Raw genomic sequence first — 17,877 nt, 5'->3', positions numbered from 1 at the left:
ATCATAAACCAGAAGTTAGAACAGGCTTTTTTATGTGGATCTTTAAATACTCTGAAAACCAGAAACCTTCCTTCCTGATGTCCTGTCAAGAGGACCCTAGCAATCACTGTCTAGAGTGCACTTATTATGATAGAATTTGCAGTAGCACTTAAAAAAAAAAAACTAATGCAAATATCAAATATTGTTCAACATTCAACTGGAAAACAAAAATAAGGATAACTGTAATTAAATCTGCTTTCATGTCTTGAGCATTTTCCTGTGTCAGGCTCAGTGCTGCAGTCATTATGTGATGATTTCACTGAAGGTAGTAAAGCATAAAATGTATGTGCTATTATTATCTGGTGAGGAAGCTGAGGTTTGTTTCCTGTCCTTGGAAACCAGAAGACTGAATTGTATTTCTGAGAGGCTCTTGTGAAGACTGAACTAAAATGCTCCCCAAATTACCAGTACTTAGTTGGAATTCTAGGAAAGCAGATGGAAGTAGATTTTTTTTTTTTCCATTAGGATTCAAAGAGCACTTACTGCATACTTAGTGCTATGCTACGGTGCTCTGGGGAATATAGAGACATCTAAGGTACTATTCTCCCTCAGAGATTTACATTCTAGTACAGGAGACTAGATATGAACCTAAATACCCATAATCCAATGGCAAGAGACATGGGAAAAATAAGCGGAGGGAGCAATCCCACTGACATGAAGGATGGGAGAAAAGGGCGTTGCAGAGATGGGGCTGACTGAGCCAAGCTTTGAGGAGGGAGAGAAGTGTGAGAGGGAGTGGAGCCATTCCAAGTGGAGGTAATGATGAGAGGAAAGGCTTGAGAGAGAAGCACAGCGCATCCTTAGAGAAGAGCAGACTACTCTCACAGGTGGAGTCTTGATTATCTTGTAGAAAATGGCAGCTGGGGAGATGCCTCAGTAGATTGGGGGAAATAATGGATGACCTTGAACAGCAGGCTAAGGCATTTAGACTCAGTTTATTTGGCAGCGAAGGGCCACTGGAGGATTGCAAAGTTTAGCAGAGATCCAAAAGTGTGTAATGTTTGCAGAGACTTGACTGATATCTCCTCTTTAATGGCACATTTGAAGAAACTGAGAATGAGAGATGAATGAACATCCTCAGATTGCCCACAATAAGAGAAAGAAGACTTTAAGATGTTAGGATATACAATTCTGTGTTTACAATTTTCAGGAGCAACCCCAAAGTTCCTTGGCCTATAGTAAATTGGGATTTTTATGAGGCACTTATTTTAATCACAGGTGAGTAGCTTCTAGCAGAGGAACCAATCCCTCAGCATTTTCACCTCAACAAAGCTTTCATGGTCTCATTTGGTTTTCATACCAACTCTGGAAGATGAGTGTTATTGTTTCCATCTAATAGCTAAGAACAATATTTGCTGTAGTGAAATGTGTGAATTTGGGTATCAAGGAAGATCTTGAGTTAAATCTCTGGGGACTGTCAAGGAGATACTTCAGCAAGTTGTCAGGCCTCACCGTCATCCTTCAAGCCTCTTTTGTCACAATTTCTCCTCCTTTGATCAGTTGTATCTTAAGAAAATTAATTCCTCAGCTGTGCGAGGAATGAATTGGAGTTGAAGGCTGGATCAGGGAAATGGGCCTTTACTGCAGTCTGCGCTGGTAAATAGCCATGCCTTGGTTCATGCTGTCACCTCTGCCTGGAATGCTTTTTCCATCAAATGGAGCTTCCTCCTTGTTCTTGGATTTGACCCTCTACTCCTAACTGTGAAGTCCTCTGAATAAGGGGAGTATGTCTTAATCAGTGTTGCATACTCAGTGACTCTAAGAGTGCTGGCACATTGTAGCTCCTTTTCTTTTCTCTTTGTGCTGTGGGATTCCCCCAGTGCAGACCCTGAAACAATAGATTCAGGTACAATTACTTTCTTTGAAAGGCATGAGTTCTACCAGTCGGGGAGTGGAGCAGTAATAGATATGGGAAGGTAGCCAACTCAGGGTGGGTTGTTAAAGCAACTTCCACAGCAGGCAATGGGAGTTTAATCCTACAGGGAGCCTTTAGGAAATAGCGTAGAACACAGCCCTCAGAATCACACCAGCTCGGAGATGTGCGGGCTGGGACTTTACATAGTAATTCCCATCAGTCATTTACGGCGGGCTATTCCCAGGGTGTGAGTTCCCTGGCACCTCTAGCCTGCAGTGTATGTGGGCAGAAGGACCCGTAGTAATGGGAAAAAATTCTCAGGCACGGATGCACTTACTTCAGTTTGGCACCAGCCAGAATATACTGACTTGGTAGGGCCTGAGGGACAGGGGTGGGGCACAGGCAGCATCTGCTACAGTGTGCATCAAATGAGGGTGGTTGTTCTTAGCACAGCAAGCAACCAGATATGAAAAGTGCAGGAGACTGTGGAATTGAGAGGATGGAATTGGGCCACCTGTCCTCTGGCCGAGGACAGGTAATGAGTTCCATGTCTCTGCTGAGGCATCACGTTCCAGGGAGAAGAACCCTGTGCAGAATACCAAAATGCAAAGTGCCAGCCTTTTTGTGCAGCAGAGATTCTCCTAACCCACTTGTCAGCAGGACAAGAGCATTGGGCTGTTTTTAACAGTAGAGCTGGTAGGTTTGTGTCAGCCCAGGCACGCTCCCTGACCTTGCCACTGATGGCTTGATTAATTGTGAACAAATGTTCACAGAGAAGTCAAACAGAAATGAAAGAGATGAGAAAAGCTAATGAGCCATAAAAGATCCTGAAACAGCCTGCAAATGAGTCTGACGCTCCTTTTCCCTTTAAATAATGATCATTTGCCCTGATCGGGAATTTCTGCTTATCATTCAGATAGTCCAAATTTAGGGTTGCACTTTCTTTCTATTCATAGCAGCCTCCACAATAGCCACATCAGTTCAACCAAACAAACGTTTTTCAGTCACATGTGACTATCAAAGTGAGGAAATGAAGACTACTTGTCAGTTATAATTCTGAGTTTTGCTAAGCAGTGATTTCAAATTTTGACTCTGATGTCAAATGGACTTAGATTTTGATTCCTGACCCACTATTAACTTAGTTACTTGCTATGTAACTTTAGGCAGGGAACCAAGACTCCTTAAATCACAATTTTTCTCATCTGTGGAATGGGTAAAATGATGGTGATACCTAGCTCATAGACTCATGAGAAATAAAAGAAATAGTACATGTTAAAGATTATTGCCTGAAATACAGCAAGAGCTCATTAGCATGAATTGTAATGTTTACGTAGTTGTTGGGTTGAAATAGTGGTAGGCATGGTCGTGTGAATCATATAACTAGTGTGCTATTCCCTTCCTTTGTTGAATGCATTGGAAAGAAAATGGATTTTGAAGAGAAACAATCCTGAATTTTAATTTTACCTATGAATACAGCTATAGGCTTGTTTGAGTGTTTGTAAGAATTGTTGTAGGAAATGCTTACAGAACACCAAACAGTATTTGAAACTAAGCAAAAGATAAGAGCTCAGTAAATAAGAGCTCCCTTCCCCTCATCCATCTCAGTCCAGCTTAAGTGTATCCAAATGTGGAAGATTCCTAGAGAGTATTTATGAAAGTTTTTTTTAATTAAAAAATTCCTTGATAATTCTAGCATGAAGGGAAAAATTCAAACTTTTCACCCATATCGTAAACCATTTGACCATGTTACTGAGGCAATCTTTTAAATCTAGAGGTCCTTCCTTCACCAAAGCAATTTTAGCCTCTAGGAATATGACATGAGAACAAATTTGTGAGTTTGGAAAGTATGCCATGACACAAAGTTAAAAACCTTAATAGATCAAACAATCTCATCACTATTACGGAAAATAAAAGAGAAGTAATACATGTAATTTGTAAATACAATTCAGGGTAGGCTCAGAAAAATTCCAAGTCTAAAATCATTGACTCCATGTGAAACGTGCTTTTTTCTAATCTGTAATGCCTTGCATGGAAGAGCAGCTTTTGACCCTATGTCATCACTTCACAAGACATAAAACATTTAACCACTTGTGAAGAAAAGTTGGCAGTGGAAAAATTGTTTTGCTCATAATCACAGAGGTGCATAATACTTTGTGAAAGGGAGGACTTGATTCATTAGGTGGTGGAAACTCATATTCAGTTGTGCCCAGTATATCTCACAGTTTCAGGATATAACTCATATGCGGTGATAAAAGTTGTCTTACTACTTTCATGGGAGAAGTTGCTACCAGGACATAATTATATCTTGGGGTTTTTTGAGAGATATGTTTTATTTTAATACATTTTTGATGCACACTTTTATCCCATAAAATATTGTATTTTTCTGAAAAATATTGAATTGCCCATCTTTTTTGCTTTTATAGTGTGTTTTATTGCAAATATTATTAATATATAATATTTATATTTCACATCACAGGATGAGATCTTAATTTCAGTTAAACTGTTTAGAAAACAGTGATAAGCCTCCATTAAAGACAAGTAAGCAGGAGACTGATATGGCTTTAATTTCTACCGCTGTATCTCTCAAACAAGGTTGTGTTCTCTCTTGGTGCTTCATTTTCTCCATCAATACAAAGGGAACTTTTCAATGCATTCTGTAGAAAGCTACTGTCACACAGAAAGCAAGGATTAAAACTCAGGATTGTTTCTCTCCAAATTCAATGCTCTTTCACCTGTATTAGGCAATTGAAAGGAATAGTCACTTTTTCAAATTCTTTCTAGGTATGCGTTTTCGTGAGGGAGAAAGTCTAGGTAATACTCATAATTAGGAGGATCATACAGCACGCACTTAGATATCATTTCTGTTTGTCTCCATCTCAGTTAGATATGTTAACACATTAAAGCATGCACACACAACCTAGATGCCTCTCCTCTGTGGAATGCAAACACCAAATCAGAGCAGCCAATTTTTATTTACTAATGATAACTATTTCTGGGTGTTGGTAAATTGTAGCTGCATGGCATGGCAGATATTATAACCATTCACCTCTGCTTTAATTTTTCTTTCTGGTATGCTATAGGTTTGTACTTCCACATTCCCTCCATATTATGAACTTGAAATCAAGCATGGCTATGAGATTGGCATCATTCAAAAAATGTGATTAGAAATGATGTATGCCTCTTTGGGGCAGAATTATTTCATTGCTGTAGAAGCATTTGGAGCACACAACTCTCCACCTCTCCTCTCCTATTGTCGTGGCTATTGTGAATGCTTATGGTGGCATGGAGAAGTGACGTTGATCCACCACATGGAGGTCATCTGGCCTGGCGAGCGGCCTCAGCCCACAACAAACCTTGCCTGTACGAGTAATTAACTACCGTTATATTAATGTCTGGAGATTTGGGAATTCTTTGTTATTGTAGGATAATTCCACCAGTCCTGACTAATGAATATGGATGTGAAACATGCTCATCTATTTGTTTCAAAAGCAACACTTTCAGTATTGCCTAGGCAGGGGCAGCCCCAACATTTAAGCATTGCAATAATAAAGGTCAAATTCCATAATTTTGAAATTGCTTACATAGTTTCCCTCTTCAGGCAGTACTCTGACTAGTCGAAATATGAAGAACTATAAACTCATGATTAGATTTTCTCATCTCTAAGTGGAAGGTCAAACCTCATAATCACATTATCAAAAGAGAAATACAAATAATGAGTGTCTCTCAGAACTCTAAATAAATGAAAGCTATTTTTCAATTGTGATCTATTTTTCTTACATCACAACAGTTAAAGAACGTTTCCATCAAATCTTTAGGATTGTAGAGTGAGTTTCTCCAAACATTCAAAGTCCCATTTCATTTCTAACATCAAAGAATATTTTCATAAATAAAGTGAAGCTTGTGTGTATGTTTGGTACGATGTCAAATTAACATGGTGCTTATTTTTTCACCATATTGGGGAGTTGTATTTGTGATATTCCGTCCTAAACTGTAGACTATGTGATATACTTAAGATTCTTCTTGTAGAGTTCTCATTATCATCTCAAAGATATAGGCAGCTGCCTCTTGAGCAGCTGACATTGAAGTACAATGAGTAGCCCTTGACATTGACAAGACATATTAAGACATCGTGGACAGAAAATATAAATAGTAATTTCAAATAAGAGCCCACATCAAAAGTCAGGAGGGGAGATGCTCCAATTTGCAGGTGGCATAGTACAAGTCTAGCTTTCTCATTAAGCTATTTTTTAATGTAGATAACCGTATGAAGACTGCTCTAGAGTTTATTACAGTAAAGACTGATTTATTTCATTATTAAGGATTCCTCTTTGATGATACTGAATAGACAAGTTAGATTTTATATGAAATGGAAAAATTCTTAATCTTTGCCATTTTCTTCCCCTATGGCTAAGCTTTTCTTCCATGTAGGACAAATATAGTTCACAACTCTTCATTTCTAATCATGAGCATTAAAAACCTTAAGAACTCAACAATTGCTCTTTTTCTAATTATTTCATAAAGAAGTAAATCTGGAAGAAAGGAACATTATTAAATATTCCCTTTGTATTATTGAATATCTTTCTCATTATGAAAGTAAAGCATGTTTAATTTAGAACATTTAGAAATGAAATTAATTAATTAAGGCAAAGTTAAAAGTATTAATAAAAATAATAATAGCCAATACAAACTGGGCACTTATTCCTCATAAAATCACCTATGATCACGTTATTCAAGAGAACACAATTAGAATTTCCCTTCAGTCCTTTTTTCTAAAGGTTGATCTTATTTCTTCTATAGATTTGTGCCCTGCAACCTTTATTTGGAAGACAAATTCGTGCACTTAATTATTCTTTGAAATCATGATTTTGAAAGATATGTGATATTTTATCACTTAGTATACCTAAAATGGTATGTGCATTCATTTACCTATTCTTACATATTTAGTCTGTATTGTTTCATGTTTATAAATAATCCTACAGCTAACATCTTATATATTTATCTTTGAATACAATATTAGGAAATCCCCAGATAAGATTCTGAAAATCATAATCAATGAACTTGAAAAATCTAAGAATCGTGAAATATATTGCCAATTTGCTCTTTAGAAAAGATCAGAACAATTTATCCCTCCACTATTCATTAATTAATTTATTTATTATCCATTGTATCCATAGTGTTCTAAGCATTGAAGATACAATGGAAAATAACACAGGACTTGTGATGCACTGAAATTTGGTCTCAGGCGATATTTGCCTAAATTCTGCTATTTGACTTTGCCTTTGTCCTTGGAATATTGAATCTGAATGCATTCTACAGCATCATTTCTGCCACTTCCAAACTTTAGTGGGGTCAATGATTATCTTATTGTTTAGATTACCACCTGTATCTAATCAGCTTGATAATGTCAATGATATGAACAAGATATGTCATTTGGCTCTACTGTTAATATCCGGAATTCAGTTTCAAATATAAACAGGCCTCCAAGATGTAACTTGAAGTGAAGAAACACTTTTATAATTTATATATTGAAATAGATTATAAATCAAGGAAATTGAAAACCAAAAACCAATAGAGAAAATCAATAAAACGAACAGCAGTTTCTTTGAAAAGATCAGCAAAATTGTTAAAGCTTAGCCATGCTAGGAAAAAAAATAATTACTAATATCAGAAGTGAAAAAGGAGTCATCACTGCTGATCCCATGAAAATTAAAAGTGTAATAAAAGAATACTATCAACTCTACAGCCACAAATTTGAAAACTAGATAGAATGGACCAATTCTTTGAAACACATAGTTACTAAAACTCACACAGAGATAAAGAGATAACCTGAAGAGCCATATAGCTATTAAAGAAATTGAATGAATAATGAATAATCTTAATTATTAATAAATAATAATCCCAAAAGAAAGCACAAGGCCCAGATAGTTTCACAGGTGAATTTTACCAAATGTCTAGAGAATTAATTATATCAAATCTTTACAATCTTTTCCAGAAAACATAAGCACAGGGAGCATTTTGTAACTTACTTTATGAGGCCAGTATTACTCTAATACTAAAACCAGACAAAGACACTACAAGAATGGAAAACTACAGACCAATATCCCTCATAAGCAATAATCCCTCAAAAATCCTCAACAAAATATACGCAAATTAACCCAAGATTATATAAAAGTTAATGTACCCACTACCCAGTAGAATTTATCCCAGATCTGGAAGGTTAGTGCAACATTCAAAACTCAATTCTTGTAATACACCACATCTATAGCTACAGACGAAAAACCGTATGATAATATCAATTGATTTAGAAAAAGCATTTTAGAAAATCAAACTGTTTATGATAATAACTCCTAGCAAACTAAGAATAGAAATGAATTCCCTTAAGTTGGCAAAGAACATCTTTTAAAAAAAACCTACAACTAACATACTTAACGACAAGAAATTGGATACTCTTCTTCTAAGCTTGGGAAAAAGACAAGAATGTCCTATTCAACATCATAGTGGAAGTCCTAGCTAGTGCAAAGAGATGAGAAAAGGAAATTATCTATAGATTGGGATGGAAGAAATCAAAATGTACGTTTTTTGCCAATAAATTGACTGTCTATGTACAAAATACTGCCCCCAAGAAAGTCAGAAAAAAACATCTCTTGGAACGAATAAGCAAGTATTGGATAGTTACAGGATACAAAGTTAATATAAAAAAAGTTAATTGTCTATATGACAACTACACAAAAATGAAATTTAAAATTAAAAGCAAAATGTCATTTACAACAGCACAAATAAAATGGAAGGATCTATATGTGGAAAACCACAAAACTCTAAGGAAAGTAATCAAGAATAGGTCTAAATAAAAGGAGGAATATTCTTTGTTCATGAATTGTAAGACTCAGTGTTGCTAAGATGTCAGTTCTTCCCAATTTGATCTAGAGGTTCAGTGTAATACCATTCACAATTGCAGGAAGTTATTCTGTTGATACTGACAAACTTATTCTACAATTCCATATTCTATATGGAAAGGTGAAAAACCCAGAATAGCCAATACTATAGTGAAGAACCCGGTTGGAAGACTGACATTACCTGACTTCAAGACTTTCTCTAAAGCTAATCAAGACAATGTGGTATGACAAAAGAATAGACACATAGACCAATTGAACAGAATAGAGAGTCTAGAAACAGACCCACACAAACATAGTCACCTGATCTTGACAAAGGGGCAAAGCAATTCAGTGGAAAAAGTCTTTTCAAGACCTGGTGCTGGGACATCATATTAAAAAAAAAAAAAAAAGAACCTAGACACAGACCTTATACTTTTCACAAAAAAATCAATTCAAAATGGATCATTGACTATGTTGTATACACTCTGAAGAAACAGGATAGACACCCCCCACCACACCTATTCAAAATTTGGTTTAAATGTCAGGACTGATGAAGCCATTCACACATCAAGAGAATAAGAAAATATTATGAGGCTTTTGCAGGGGAATAGAGCAGACTTCCCTGCTGGACAAATGGTTTGAGAGAAAAGGAAAGATTAGGTTGAGGTTTCCATGTCGGTAGGGTATGGGGCCCGTGTGATGGTTCCTGCGCATGGGCAAGGGCTTGGGTGGTTTTGAACTTCCTGCCAGTACCAAAGGAGGGGGCATCTAGGCTTTCTTATCAGTTGCTATGGAGCAGAAGAGAAGAGTGAGGGGTGAGGCTTAAAGTCTGTCAGCAAACACCAAAAAATGGAATCCAACTATTATAATTCACTCCTGATATTTAACTGGTAACTGAAATATGCCATTTTTTAGTGGAATTGAATCTGAATTTGTCTAAGTAAGTGTGATGGTGTTTTATGAGGCCTGCAGGCTGGAGCCATTAGGGAGCTGAAAGTTCCTGTGAATGTCTTGTTTAAGAGCCCAGCTTTATATACTCTGAGAAGTTAAGTGAGTGCCTAAGTCACTGACAATATTGTCTGGAACTCCGAAGGGTATAGGAAACATTTTGGTGAGTCCTTATACTGTGGCTTTAGTAGAGACACGTATGACCTTTACTTATGTTCTGGGTATCTGTGAGACAAGAAATTCCCAGATTCTTCTCCCCAAAGGAGGCAAGCTAGATGTGGAATTGTTGTTGCTGCCACTGGCCAGATCAGATGGCCAGACCACTGGTAATGTCTCAAGACTCTGTAAAAATGTGCAGATGAGGCTGATTTATTGGCCAGGGCATCCAGTACTAAGATGACTGCCTGAAATCAGGCCAGTTGTATTGATCCTTGGGTCCCATCCTTTGTGACAGACATCCTGGTGAAGTGATGAAAAGTAACACTTCTCCCTCAAGCTCCATCACATGTAGTGGTAACAATAGTATCTGTAAAGTGTATGAACTTCCAGTACTGTTCACTCAGGTGATCCTAAGGGACTGGCCAGCTAGCCAAAGAGTCTAAGAGAGGTATGACCTCCTCAAGCACCATGGCATTTGTCAAGAGACTGAGGACAATGGGGGTCACTCTCTCATGTAGGTAGCAACATGCCAGAGGGCAAGGTTTGGCTTTATCCTATAGCAAGGATGCTGCTGTGGCTGTGTTGAATTTCCATGATGCACAGTACGAAGGGCAGTTGGATACAGAGAGTCACAAACTCAGGCATGTGAAATCCTTTGTTTTCCAGAAAGCCCAGGATGCGACCAGAATTGCCACTCTATTGGTATAGACCACAGGGTCAAGAAAGTATTTTCCAGTAACAGAAGCCCAAGGACAACTTATGAGCATCATGGGTTGCCCAGAGAATCCAAAATGTATGAAAGGAAGTTGCTAAAGTTTCCCTAAAGAAGGAATCTCTGGGGTACACAACTGTATTACAATTTTGGTCAGATTTGAGAGCCTTTTGTTGTAGGGGGCCCCATTCAAGGTGGGCCAATTTGCAAATAAAAACAAACCTGAGCTTAGGTAAAATTTATAAATGATGAACATGTCTTGCCTACAGATTTCAAAATGGCCTAAAAGATGGGGACATGTTTTAATGCTGTAAGTGCTGAGAGGTTCAATAGCTGCTTCTTGACAGTGGCATGGATGGAGCAGTCCCATGTTTACCAAATAATTTTGAGGAATCTAATCAAAGTGACAGAGTCTTGTCCTATATGTAATGTCTTATGTCCTTTTTGTGAGCTCCTTTGTGAGTATTTGTATGCCCTGAATGAGAGTGTCAAATGAATCTCCTCAGGGGAGGATGGCATCAATGTAATGTCATACCTTTGCTCCTGGAGAAAGTTAAAGATTGTGTGTGATAGCAAGGCTGTTCAGGTACCTGTGGGTAACTGGAGAGAGGTGAATCTTGTCTCTTTGGAGGTGAAGGCAAACTGCAGCTGATAGGCCGTTGAATAGGTGCTGAACAGAGCATATCAGCCTAATCTATAACAGCAGAATACCAAAATAGTTGCAAATTTGATGGAGTCAGTAATTTAAATAACATTGGCTATGGGAATCTTAAAGGGTGAAATCATGGCATTAATTTTGTGGGAATCTACTGTGAGGCATGATTCATACTTTCCAATTTTAAGAACAGGTAGAATTGGGCTGTTACATAAAGATGCTATGGGGATAATCACTCCGTCACTAATTGGTCTGGTATAGTATGTTCAAATCCTTGAAGTCCCTGTTTTAATTTACATTGTGCCAGTAAATATTTTAACTTGGGAGAGGGGCTGAATGGTCTATGAGTTTCCATTTTGTGAAGCCAATTTGTTAGCGATAAAGGTACAATTTAATGAGAATATATTACTAATTGGCTCAGAGTGTCCATGCCCACCATGAGATATTTTGGGGCAATGGCTACTAAGACCATGGAAATTTAAGCAAGGGTGTAATTCTGATAGTTATGATGAAATGTACTTCTTTGGCCATTATTTTATGTCCAGTGATCCCCTTATGTTTATAGGGTATGCCTTGTTTAAATTAGTGGGAGACCAAAGTTTAACTGTAATTTTAGCCCCAGTATTGATTAAGGCCAGGAAGTTTTGCCATTGGTGCATTTGAGCAGATATTAAATTAATTCAGAACCTATCGTAGGGGAGGAAGACATTTCCTCTACCCGCTGTGGGTTCTTCTGGCAGGAGAACGAATTAAATTCACATGAGACAGAATAACAGGAGAAAATTAAACAAAGTTTTATAACATGTATACATGGGAGAGGCTCAGGCAACCTGAACAACTCGCCAAAATGGCTGAAGCCACCACCTTAAATATCATCTTCAGCTAAAGGCAAAGGAGGATGTTGGGGGTAGGGGAAGTCAGTTACAGGAGGTTACCAGGCAAGCACACTAAACAGGAATAAGATTATTATGCAGATTTAAGCCCTTGCCTTCTGCATTGATAAGAGTTTCTAGAGATAAGGTCATCCCCCTTCTTCCTGCTACAGAGAGGGAGATACCTTTACAGATGGATATTTTCCTTACAAATGTAAATGTCTCTTAACAAAGGGTAAGTAAATTTTAGTTTTAGTTCCTTTCCTGTCTGCAGTTTATTAAAAGTAACCAGCCCCAAATAATCCTCATGCCAAAGAGACATATCTTGGGGTGGCCAGTTCCAGGCCCCCACACTATGCTGGTGATATGTAAATGCAAATCAAAGCCCTTTTATCTTTTTGTTGTGTAAATTATTTTAGAAAATTTTGTATTAACAATTGGGTCAAATTGTAGACCTCTGTTTCATTGTGTTGTTGCTGTGTTTCCTTGCCCTGTAGCCATGTGTCCAAGTTTCCTTCTTTCTTTTTCTTTCTGCCTCTTGTGCATGTGTGTGTCTGTGCATGTGTGATTTCTGGAAAGAGTCATCTCTACTTGCTTTTATTTATAAATTTCTTCATCCAGAGAGCCTCAAGTCAATGTCATCAGGGTTAAGGACCTCCCCTACTAAAGGTTACTTTATAGGGCTTAAGGACTCTGGGTTTATGTCATGTCTGAATTAACCCCTTTGCTGTACCACAGGAGTGCCATGGGTCTTCTTTTCTACAATCCCGAAGATAAAGACCCTTTTTGCAACAGACATAGATATCAGCAGCAGCAGAGAAGGCATTTTGTAGGACCCTAGAGAGCAATCTGCCTTTAGGAGTGTAGGCCTCAATAATTCAAATCTTCAAATACAGACTGGTCTTCAAATAATGACTACTTTTCCTCCATGCGAGGGACCACCCAATGGCCCATATATCACAAGGTTATTCCCCTGAGTGCACTACAGATCAGGGACCAATATTTGATAGGGACACACAATCAATTGTCAGAGGATAAAAGGCTTTGCCTAAACCTAACATTATTCACAGCTTATTCTGGAATCGGACATACAGTTCAATCTAAGACACACAAATAGGTCTGGGTTGAGACACACAGCCCTAGGTCACTTTAATAGGAACCTCAATCCTAGAATCTTGTTCTGAAATGTCAATTAACCTAATTTATGGCTGAAGTCAGTTAAATCCATAAGAGAGAACTCAGAAAATGCATCACAAAGCAGCACATCATGGCAGAGCACAGCAGGCTAAGCAAGCAGGGTTGAAGTGATGAGAAAGCAGGGAAAAGAGACAGGTTGGAATTTTTATGGTGGAAAGGTGTGGGGTTGGTTGAAGGTTCCTGCACGCAGGCAGGTGTTTGTGTATGGCTTGTGTGTGTACGGCTTCTCATTGGTGTCAAAGTAGCAAGCACTGAGTTTTCCTGTCAGTTTGCCCAGATAAGAAACAAGAGGAGAAGAGAGACAAGCAAGGCTTAAAAGCTGTCAGCAGTCAAAAAATGGAAACAAACTCTTTACTGAGGACATAAATGTAAAACGCAGAACTATGAAACTTCTAGAATAAAATCTCGACAACCTTGGATTTGATGATAAGTTTTTAGATGCAACACCAGAAGCTTGGTCCCTGAAAGAAAAACTGATGTTGTACTTTATTAAGACGAAAAACTACTGCTCTTTAAAAGAGCAGTTAAAAGAATGAAAAGACAAGCCGTAGAATGGGAGAGAAATGTTTCCAAAACACACATTTGATAAAGGGCTTGTATTCACATATACAAAGAACTCTTAATACTTAACATGATGCAGCCACTTTAGAAGACAGCTTGGCAGTTTCTTACAGAGCTCAACACAGTCTTACCATGCGATCAAGAAATCATTGCACTCCTAAGAAGTTACCCAGCTGATATGAAAACTTACATCCACACAAAAACCTGCACATGAATGTTTATAGCAGCTTTATTCATAGCCATAGAAAACGGGAACCAACCAAATTGCTCTTCAATGGGTGTATGGATAAACAACTGAGGTGCATCCAAACAATATAATAATATTCAATAATAAGCAAATCACTATCAAGTTACAAAAAGACATGAAAATATTTGAAATGCATATTTCTAAGTGAAAGAAGCAGAAAAATCTGAAAAAGCTACATACTGTATGATGGTAGGGAAGTCAACATCCCTTGCAGAGGAATTTCAAATAATTTACCCTCACCCAGTAGGATATAAATCTCCACTCCGTAAGTCTGCCCTGTGCATAGTCACTTCCTTCCAAAGAATGCAGTAAAGAAAGGGGGAAAACAAATTTTTTGATGGAGAAACATGTCAAACACTACCTCAATCAAGCGATCAAAGTCAATATCAATGGTCACAAGTCACTTTAATAGAATGTACCCTTGATATGATGTGATGAAAATGGTACTTTCCTTTTGTAAAATAAAGGTGTAAGAAGACCCATATGTCCAGTCTAATCATGAGAACAACATCACACAAATTGCAATAGCGGAGCATTCTACAAAATACCAGACCAATACTCCTCAAAATTGTCAAGGAAAGTCTGAGAAACTATCACAGCCAAGAGGAGCTTAAGGAGTTATAACGAAATATAATGTTATATCATGATGGGGTTCTGGGACAGTAAAAAGACATTGCATAAATCCTAAGAAAATCTGAATAAAGTAAGGACTTTATTTAATAATAATAATAATAATGTAATGTATCAACAGTAGTTCATTAATTGTGACAATGTGCCATAATGTAAGATGTTAATAATAGAGGAAACTGGGTGTTTATATGAAATCTTTGTATTATATGTGTGATTTTTCCATAAATCTAAAACTTTCTAAAAAATAAAGTCTATTAAAAAAATCTGGAAGGACACTCATTAAAAAAATAACTGGTAGAGGAGTAAGTACATGCAAAATTATTAGGATGTATTTTATAAGCGAGCGTGACAATGTTAATACTACTTCTAAAAGTATAAGAAAACATTGGTTTAAGAAGTACATTAAGTTTCAGCTTACGCAATTTACTCAGTGAAAATGTATTATGACTATTGTCCAAAAATTGAGACTTTTCCTTGGCATTAAAATTTTGGACACTTTAAAATTTATTTTGCTAGCACTATGAGCTACAGATCTAATTTTTCAAGATTCTAAGCACAAACCAATATGTTTTAAGGAGAATTCACATATTTGAAGTTTTGTGTTCTGGTTCTGGAAACATTTCATCTTTCCATTATTTAATTTTTTTTATATTCCTCAGTTTAATTTTATCAGTTTATTCTTTTAGGTCTTGGACATTATCTTGTTGGTTTATTCCTAGGTATCTTATATTTTGTGATCATTTGGAATACAATTCTTTTTCTAAATAATTATTGCTGATTTTTTTTATTCAATCATTCAACAGAAGTTTATCAAGCATCTGCTATGTGCAAAATAATGTGCTAGGCACTCAGAATCAAAATTAGAAAAGACTGTCATAGGGGCCAGCTCCGTGGCCGAGTGGTTAAGTTCGTGCGCTCCGCTGCTGCGGCCCAGGGTTCGGATCCTGGGCGTGGACATGGCACTGCTCATCAGGCCACGCTGAGACAGCGTCCCATATCCCACAACTAGGAGGACATGCAACTAAGATATACAACTGTGTACGGGGGCAGGGGGGGCGGTTTGGGGAGATAAAGCAGGAAAGAAAAAAAAAACAAAAAAGGTTGGCAACAGTTGTTAGCCCAGGTGCCAATCTTTAAAAAAAAAAAGAAAAGGCTATCATAGCCACTTCCCCTAATGGAGCATTAGTTTACTGGGGGAAGTGGGAAAAAGCAGACAAATATAGAAAATAACTGCAAATTACAGCTGTACTTTAACAAGTAAACAAAGAAGGAATTTGACTTAAAGAGCAAAGGTATTTCTGGCTCCTCACCTAAATATGAATGATTTCAACCATTCAGTGAGTGTGTGTATATATATACACCCACTAGGCAAAGACCACCAGGAATACATTTATATTTGTGAGTAGATTGGGTGTCGTTCTTACTGCAACAACTAGGGAGACCATGCAACATGAGAAACTATAGAGCATCTCAGTAAGAAGGAATGAGAAAGGACTTCTTAAAGAGCTTGGGCTTTGGGTAGGTGATTTTGCAAAGATTCAAGGAAGTAGAGATTTTTTCTGCATTGGCTGATATGAGGAAATGGGATAGTTCTATGATTGGATATGTTAATCAACCTTATCTAGAAAAATGACAGACTGGAGTAAAGCTGAAGCTATAACAGGTAAAAAAGTAACAGCCACTCGTATTAGCCAGGAGGTGGGGGACGTTTAGTGTTTTGTGGTGTGCACAGTGACCTTGCTTATGTCTGTGATTAGACATAAATATGAAATGGTCTTGTTTTTGGTCTTATTTCATCATGTTCCCACAGTAGCCTTGTCTGATGTTGTTCTATGAAATTGTTTATGTTCAAAAAGAGAACACCAAGGCCTAGCTGTGAGTGAAAGATGAAATATAATGAAATATACACACACGTAAGTGATACACATATCTCACTCTTAAAAAGGCAAGCATAATTTCCATATGAGGAGAGCATGGGCAAAGAGCCTTTCAGATGCGTTATTAGTTAAGAAACTTTTAATAGAGGATGTCCAGGCTTTCAGACACTGAAAATTCCTTCTCCTCGGTCCTAATGTGCAAACTTTTTGGATTATCTTGCTCTCAAAGTAAAAGTTACAATGGATTGATTTCATTTGTTCTCTGAAAGAGTTGAAAATCGTTACATGGCCATACTGGGAAATTGTGAGAGGCTATGGTAAGAAATTTGAATATCTTCTCAAAAGAAATAGGGAAAGATTGAAGGATTTTAACAGGTAGGTGAAAAAGAAAGGATTTTTAGTTTAGAAACATCACTCGGCAATTAGAAGAATGGATTGGAATGGCGCAAAAGCAGAAAAAAAGGCGAGATAAGAGCCTTGACATGATGCACTGCCAGTGTAGACAGAAGTGAGTGCTTTAGTAGACAGAGATCATAGGATACGGCAGATGGTTAAAAATGGGCTTAGGATAGACTTAATGGTGTTCCCATCTTAATATGAATCTTCAATAAATATAACTTCATTTAAGTACATCATCAAAATGGTGAAGGTTGAAGAAGGCCCGTAGCAGCTATTATTTGAAGACAATACTGTCATTTTTATCCCATCTTCTCTTCCTTTCCTTGCACGAGTATTGCTTCCCTCACTTTGTGACCAATGTCATTTAAAATCATCTGTAAAATGTGATTTAGAGCAACTACCTGTTCATTCTGATTCATGGATTGAATCAACCATTGTTCCATTTATGGGCTGAATGTGTGCAGTGCCTTTCTCATTGGATCACCTTCCAGCAGTAGTATTTTCTGTTGTTGAATAGATTATGATCCAAAACTGAGTACAGCCCTCTCCTAATGCTCATGCTCGAACGCGAATGCCTTGCCTTTTATCAGTGTTCAATTAGTCTCAGTTGCCTACTCTTGTCTTTAGTGACTGCAGCAAAATGGTATAAATAAAAATAAATAAATGTGCTCTTGAATAGCCCCTCTTGAAAATATTCTGTCTTGTCAATTCCTGGAAGTAGCAAAACAACCACGTCCACTACAACATCCAGTGCCTTTTCCACTGACCACCAATTTAAAGAGGATGCGTAGGGGCCGGCCCCGTGGCCGAGTGGTTAAGTTCACGCATTCCACTTCAGGGGCCTAGGCTTTTGC

This window comes from Equus przewalskii, chromosome 30 (genome assembly GCF_037783145.1).
Source record: "Equus przewalskii isolate Varuska chromosome 30, EquPr2, whole genome shotgun sequence".
NCBI lineage: Eukaryota > Metazoa > Chordata > Mammalia > Perissodactyla > Equidae > Equus > Equus przewalskii.
The sequence above is the reverse complement of the archived record's forward strand: the minus strand, read 5'-3'. Positions refer to the sequence as shown.